The sequence below is a fragment of the Entelurus aequoreus genome, linkage group LG26 (assembly GCF_033978785.1).
Source record: "Entelurus aequoreus isolate RoL-2023_Sb linkage group LG26, RoL_Eaeq_v1.1, whole genome shotgun sequence".
In the NCBI taxonomy this organism is placed as follows: Eukaryota; Metazoa; Chordata; class Actinopteri; order Syngnathiformes; family Syngnathidae; genus Entelurus; species Entelurus aequoreus.
Genome location: NC_084756.1, coordinates 34,056,338 through 34,062,337, shown reverse-complemented (window position 1 = coordinate 34,062,337; position 6,000 = coordinate 34,056,338). Strand labels below are relative to the sequence as shown.

At 38.2% G+C, this 6,000-nt stretch overlaps 1 protein-coding gene across 2 annotated transcripts in view; it reads right to left on the bottom strand.

The window, feature by feature from the left end:
* Positions 1 to 6,000, bottom strand: part of LOC133643263 (FYVE, RhoGEF and PH domain-containing protein 5-like) — a 75,437-nt gene that overhangs the window by 42,181 nt on the left and 27,256 nt on the right. The gene's annotated exons all lie outside the window — the stretch shown is intronic.

Below are 6,000 nucleotides of genomic sequence, written 5' to 3'. Positions count from 1 at the left end.
TTCACTAATCATCCACTCATCGGGCAGAGAGCTGTGTCCATTCTTCTCCCCTTTGCCCTTTTCCCTTTTCAGCTGTTGCTTCACTCAAAACGAAGTACAGGTCTCTTGAGCATGACTTAAGAGTGGCAGTGTCAAGCCTGCAACCCCCATTTGAAAAGCTGTGCAGTGCAAAACAGGCTCAGTGCAGCCACTAATGCTGGAGTAGTACTGTAAAACTCATGTTCACTTGCCCTGTCTTGCCAAATGCGTAACTCCTCCTTTTTTTTTTTGCAAAGTGGCACTTTTATTTGATTTATTATTGAACTTGATGCAAGTTATTTGATTTATTATTGAACTTGATGCAAGTTATAACACTTTTATTTGATTTATTATTGAACTTGATGCAAGTTATAATACTTTTATTTGATTTATTATTGAACTTGATGCAAGTTATAATACTTTTATTTGATTTATTATTGAACTTGATGCAAGTTATAACACTTTTATTTGATTTATTATTGAACTTGATGCAAGTTATAACACTTTTTTTGGATTTATTATTGAACTTGATGCAAGTTATAACACTTTTATTTTATTTATTATTGAACTTGATGCAAGTTATTTGATTTATTATTGAACTTGATGCAAGTTATAACACTTTTATTTGATTTATTATTGAACTTGATGCAAGTTATAACACTTTTATTTGATTTATTATTGAACTTGATGCAAGTTATAACACTTTTATTTGATTTATTATTGAACTTGATGCAAGTTATAATACTTTTATTTGATTTATTATTGAACTTGATGCAAGTTATAACACTTTTATTTGATTTATTATTGAACTTGATGCAAGTTATAACACTTTTATTTGATTTATTATTGAACTTGATGCAAGTTATAACACTTTTATTTGATTTATTATTGAACTTTATGCAAGTTATAACAATTGTATTTGATTTATTATTGAACTTGATGCAAGTTATAACAATTTTATTTGATTTATTATTGAACTTGATGCAAGTTATAACACTTTTATTTGATTTATTATTGAACTTTATGCAAGTTATAACAATTTTATTTGATTTATTATTGAACTTGATGCAAGTTATAACACTTTTATTTGATTTATTATTGAACTTGATGCAAGTTATAACACTTTTTTTGGATTTATTATTGAACTTGATGCAAGTTATTTGATTTATTATTGAACTTGATGCAAGTTATAACACTTTTATTTGATTTATTATTGAACTTGATGCAAGTTATAACAATTTTATTTGATTTATTATTGAACTTGATGCAAGTTATAACAATTTTATTTGATTTATTATTGAACTTGATGCAAGTTATAACACTTTTATTTGATTTATTATTGAACTTGATGCAAGTTATAACACTTTTATTTGATTTATTATTGAACTTGATGCAAGTTATAACAATTTTATTTGATTTATTATTGAACTTGATGCAAGTTATAACACTTTTATTTGATTTATTATTGAACTTGATGCAAGTTATAACACTTTTATTTTATTTATTATTGAACTTGATGCAAGTTATTTGATTTATTATTGAACTTGATGCAAGTTATAACACTTTTATTTGATTTATTATTGAACTTGATGCAAGTTATAACACTTTTATTTGATTTATTATTGAACTTGATGCAAGTTATAACAATTTTATTTGATTTATTATTGAACTTGATGCAAGTTATAACACTTTTTTTGGATTTATTATTGAACTTGATGCAAGTTATAACACTTTTGTTTTATTTATTATTGAACTTGATGCAAGTTATTTTATTTATTATTGAACTTGATGCAAGTTATTTGATTTATTATTGAACTTGATGCAAGTTATAACACTTTTATTTGAGTTATTATTGAACTTGATGTAATTTTATGTTATTGAGTTTGAATGTATACAACTTGATGTTACTTGATGTTCAATACATTTGAAAATGTTAAGCTTGGCATTAGCGTTCTGTTGGGGCGATGGGGGCAGGTGGGGCTTGAAAACTCCTCCTTGTCCAAAGTGGGGGATGACAAAAAAAGTTTGAGAACCACTGCATTACATTAAGGAGACAATGAGGTATTGTGGCCAAACTGCTCCATTTTTCTTTCATCTGACATCACATGGACAAAGATAAGACCTTCTGGAGGAAAGTTCTGTGGTCAGATGAAACAAAAATGGAGCTGTTTGGCCACAATACCCAGCAATATGTTTGGAGGAGAAAATGTGAGACCTTTAATCCCAGGAACACCATTCCTACCGTCAAGCATGGTGGTGGTAGTATTATGCTCTGGGCCTGTTTTGCTGCCAATGGAACTGGTGCTTTACAGAGAGTAAATGGGACAATGAAAAAGGAGGATTACCTCCAAATTCTTCAGGACAAGCTAAAATCATCAGCCCGGAGGTTGGGTCTTGGGCGCAGTTGGGTGTTCCAACAGGACAATGACCCCAAACACATGTCAAAAGTGGTAAAGGAATGGCTAAATCAGGCGAGAATGAAGGTTTTAGAATGGCCTTCCCAAAGTCCTGACTTAAACGTGTGGACAATGCTGAAGAAACAAGTCCATGTCAGAAAACCAACACATTTAGCTGAACTGCACCAATTTTGTGGTCAAAAACTCAAGCAGAAGCTTGTGGATGGCTACCAAAAGCGCCTTATTGCAGGTAAACTTGCCAAGGGACATGTAAGCAAATATTAAGGTGCTTTTGGTGCCTGATTTAGCCATTCCTTTACCACTTTTGACGTGTGTTTGGGGTCATTGTCCTGTTGGAACACCCAACTGCGCCCAAGACCCAACCTCCGGGCTGATGATTTTAGCTTGTCCTGAAGAATTTGGAGGTAATCCTCCTGTTTCATTGTCCCCTTTACTCTCTGTAAAGCACCAGTTCCATTGGCAGCAAAACAGGCCCAGATCATAATACTACCACCACCATCGGCGGTCACTCGAAGCGAGTATGACGATCCTCCTGGTAGGGGTGTATCCCTTTATGGAGGATGCCTGTGCGTGACTTTGTTTTACGTGGGGAGACTGGTACACAGACAGTCAACACACGATCCTTGACAGATCCGGGTCAGGGTCCAGTGGCATGGAGTCCAAGCCTTCATCCGCCATCGCAGCCGTTGTGACGCTCCATAGGGTAAGCAGTCATCCTCCGCCTGTTCCACCGTTGAGGTCTTGGGTCGTTATTTCCCCATAACTGGGCCCACATGGATGTGGGGGTGCCTTCTTCCGCCATTGCGGTAGTTCTTACATCTACCGTCTTCCGCCGTTGAGGTCTTCACCGTATCCCTGGCTAGGGGGCAGTCAGGTGCTAGGCCTTTGCCAAGGGCCACCTGGGGTAACAGTAGTAAAGGGGTTAACCTCCTTAATGCCCCAAGACCCCATAGAGGAGCCTCCACTGCCGGATGCACTTTAACGTCATGCCCAGGACACATAATATACTACCACCACCATGCTTGATGGTAGGCATGGTGTTCCTGGGATTGAAGGCCTCACCTTTTGTTAGAATAATGATGTATATATTATCACACTAACTTTAGTATGCTTAAAGTCTGTTGCTTTAGTTATTTAGCTATTGTGCTCAAGTTGGACTTTTCTAATCTGTGCAAGGACAAAGACTTCTTGTCCGAGGGGTGGCCTCAGCCGTAGATGTTATCTTTGTTTTAGCCCGCTAACAGCCAAGGACTTCAACGAAGATAAGATGACAGCACGCAGACGAAGCAGAGACTTCAAGGACCTCAACGAAGATAAGATGACAACACGCAGACGAAGCGGGGACAAGGCGAAATCACAAGTCCCCCCAGCACATTCCGTCACGTATCGTGCGTCCTGGACCTGCTTTGCATAATACATGTGACCACTCCTTTTAGAGGCGGCCTTAGTGTTGTTGACTGTGGAACTCCTGAATAAATAGAGGGACGCAGGAGCTGAACCTTGGAGCGTAGGGCGAGACCGTGACTAAGTGTTCAGCTCCATGCGTTCTCCTCATGAGCTAAATTGAACTCTGTCTCTGATTGATTCCTTGCTTCTTGTCTGATTAATAGATGTCATCAGTGCTTGAACCTGACACCTTTTCTCCTCCAAACATATTGCTGGGTATTGTGGCCAAACAGCTCCATTTTTGTTTCATCTGACATCACATGGACAAAGATAAGACCTTCTGGAGGAAAAAATAAGGTCACATTTTCAGTAGAGCCATAATAAATTCATAAAAGAAGCAAACTTCATGAATGTTTTTTGTGACCAACAAGTATGTGCTCCAATCACTACATCACAAAAAAATAAGAGTTGTAGAAATAATTGGAAACTCAAGACAGCCATGACATTATGTTCTTTACAAGTGTTTGTAAACATATTTAAAAAGCCTTTTTACACAATATTCAAGTGGCCCCACACCCTTTGTCTTTTTAGTACGCGGCCCCCTTGCACTATCTACCCAAAAGGCCTCCTCACGCCGTGCCCATTGAAGTGTCCTGCGGGCGTACGTGACGCCAGCACGCCCGAGCTTCCAATTTTCCGCTAAATCAGTTTCATTAGCCACCCGAGTCCACGTTGAAATATTCCTACAGTAAACATTGCAGCAGCCGGTGAAAGACTGCAGCTTTAGGAGGACCCATAAAGTCTCCCCTGCTGGGACTTTAGGTCTCAACATATGTGCTGATTGGCCTGAAGTGGAGGCCGTATGCAAATAGGAGCGTCTCTACTTTATGGCCCTGATCCGAGCACGAGTCGACTGAACCCTGCTGACATGCAAACGAGTCACACAGCAACCACATATGAACAACATATGTTACATGTTCTGTACACCGCCCTCATTAGAGCAGCAGGGAGCATTACTGACATTTTCATGCACACGATCCTTTATAATGCTAACTCTGCACATGTAGGAAAAGTACTGCAATACAAGCTTTAAAAGGGGAACTGCCCTTTTTCGGGGGAATTTTGCCTATTGTTCACAATCATTATGAGAGACAAGAAGACGGATGTATTTTTTTAAATGCATTCTAACTCATGAATAAACGTTAGAGGCCTACTGAAATGAATTTTTTTTATTAAAACGGGGATAGCAGATCTATTCTATGTGTCATACTTGATCATTTCGCGATATTGCCACATTTTTGTTGAAAGGATTTAGTATAGAACAACAACGATAAAGATCGCAACTTTTGGTATCTGATAAAAAAAAAGGCTTGCACCTACCGGAAGTAGCGTGACGTAGTCAGTTGAACATATACGCAAAGTTCCCTATTGTTTACAATGATGGCCGCATGAAGTGAGAGAGATTCGGACCGAGAAAGCGACGATTTCCCCATTAATTTGAGCGAGGATGAAGAAAGATTTGTGGATGAGTAAAGTGCAAGTGAAGGACTAGTGGGGAGTTGAAGCTATTCAGATAGGGAAGATGCTGTGAGAGGCGGGGGTGACCTGATATTCAGCTGGGAATGACTACAACAGTAAATAAACACAAGACATATATATACTCTATTAGCCACAACACAACCAGGCTTATATTTAATATGCCACAAATTAATCCCACATAAAAACACCTAGGTGTTTGTTATGCTAGCTCCTAGCTCGAGCTAGCTATAGCTCGAGCGGGTAATATGGACAGGATCCTGTATATATAACCCACCAATACAATTCAAACACCTGCACAACACACACAATCACTCAGCCCAAAAGACCGTTCACCTAACCCAAGGTTCATAAAGCTTATATATTTTTAAAAAGTTACGTACGTGACGCGCACATACGGTCAAGTTATCGAATGTTTAGCAGCCAAGGCTGCATACTCACGGTACCTGATATTCAGCTGGGAATGACTACAACAGTAAATAAACACAAGACATATATATACTCTATTAGCCACAACACAACCAGGCTTATATTTAATACGCCACAAATTAATCCTGCATAACAAACACCTAGGTGTTTGTTATGCTAGCTCCTAGCTCGAGCTAGTTATAGCAAGCGATCAAATGTTTGGAAGCGTACTCAC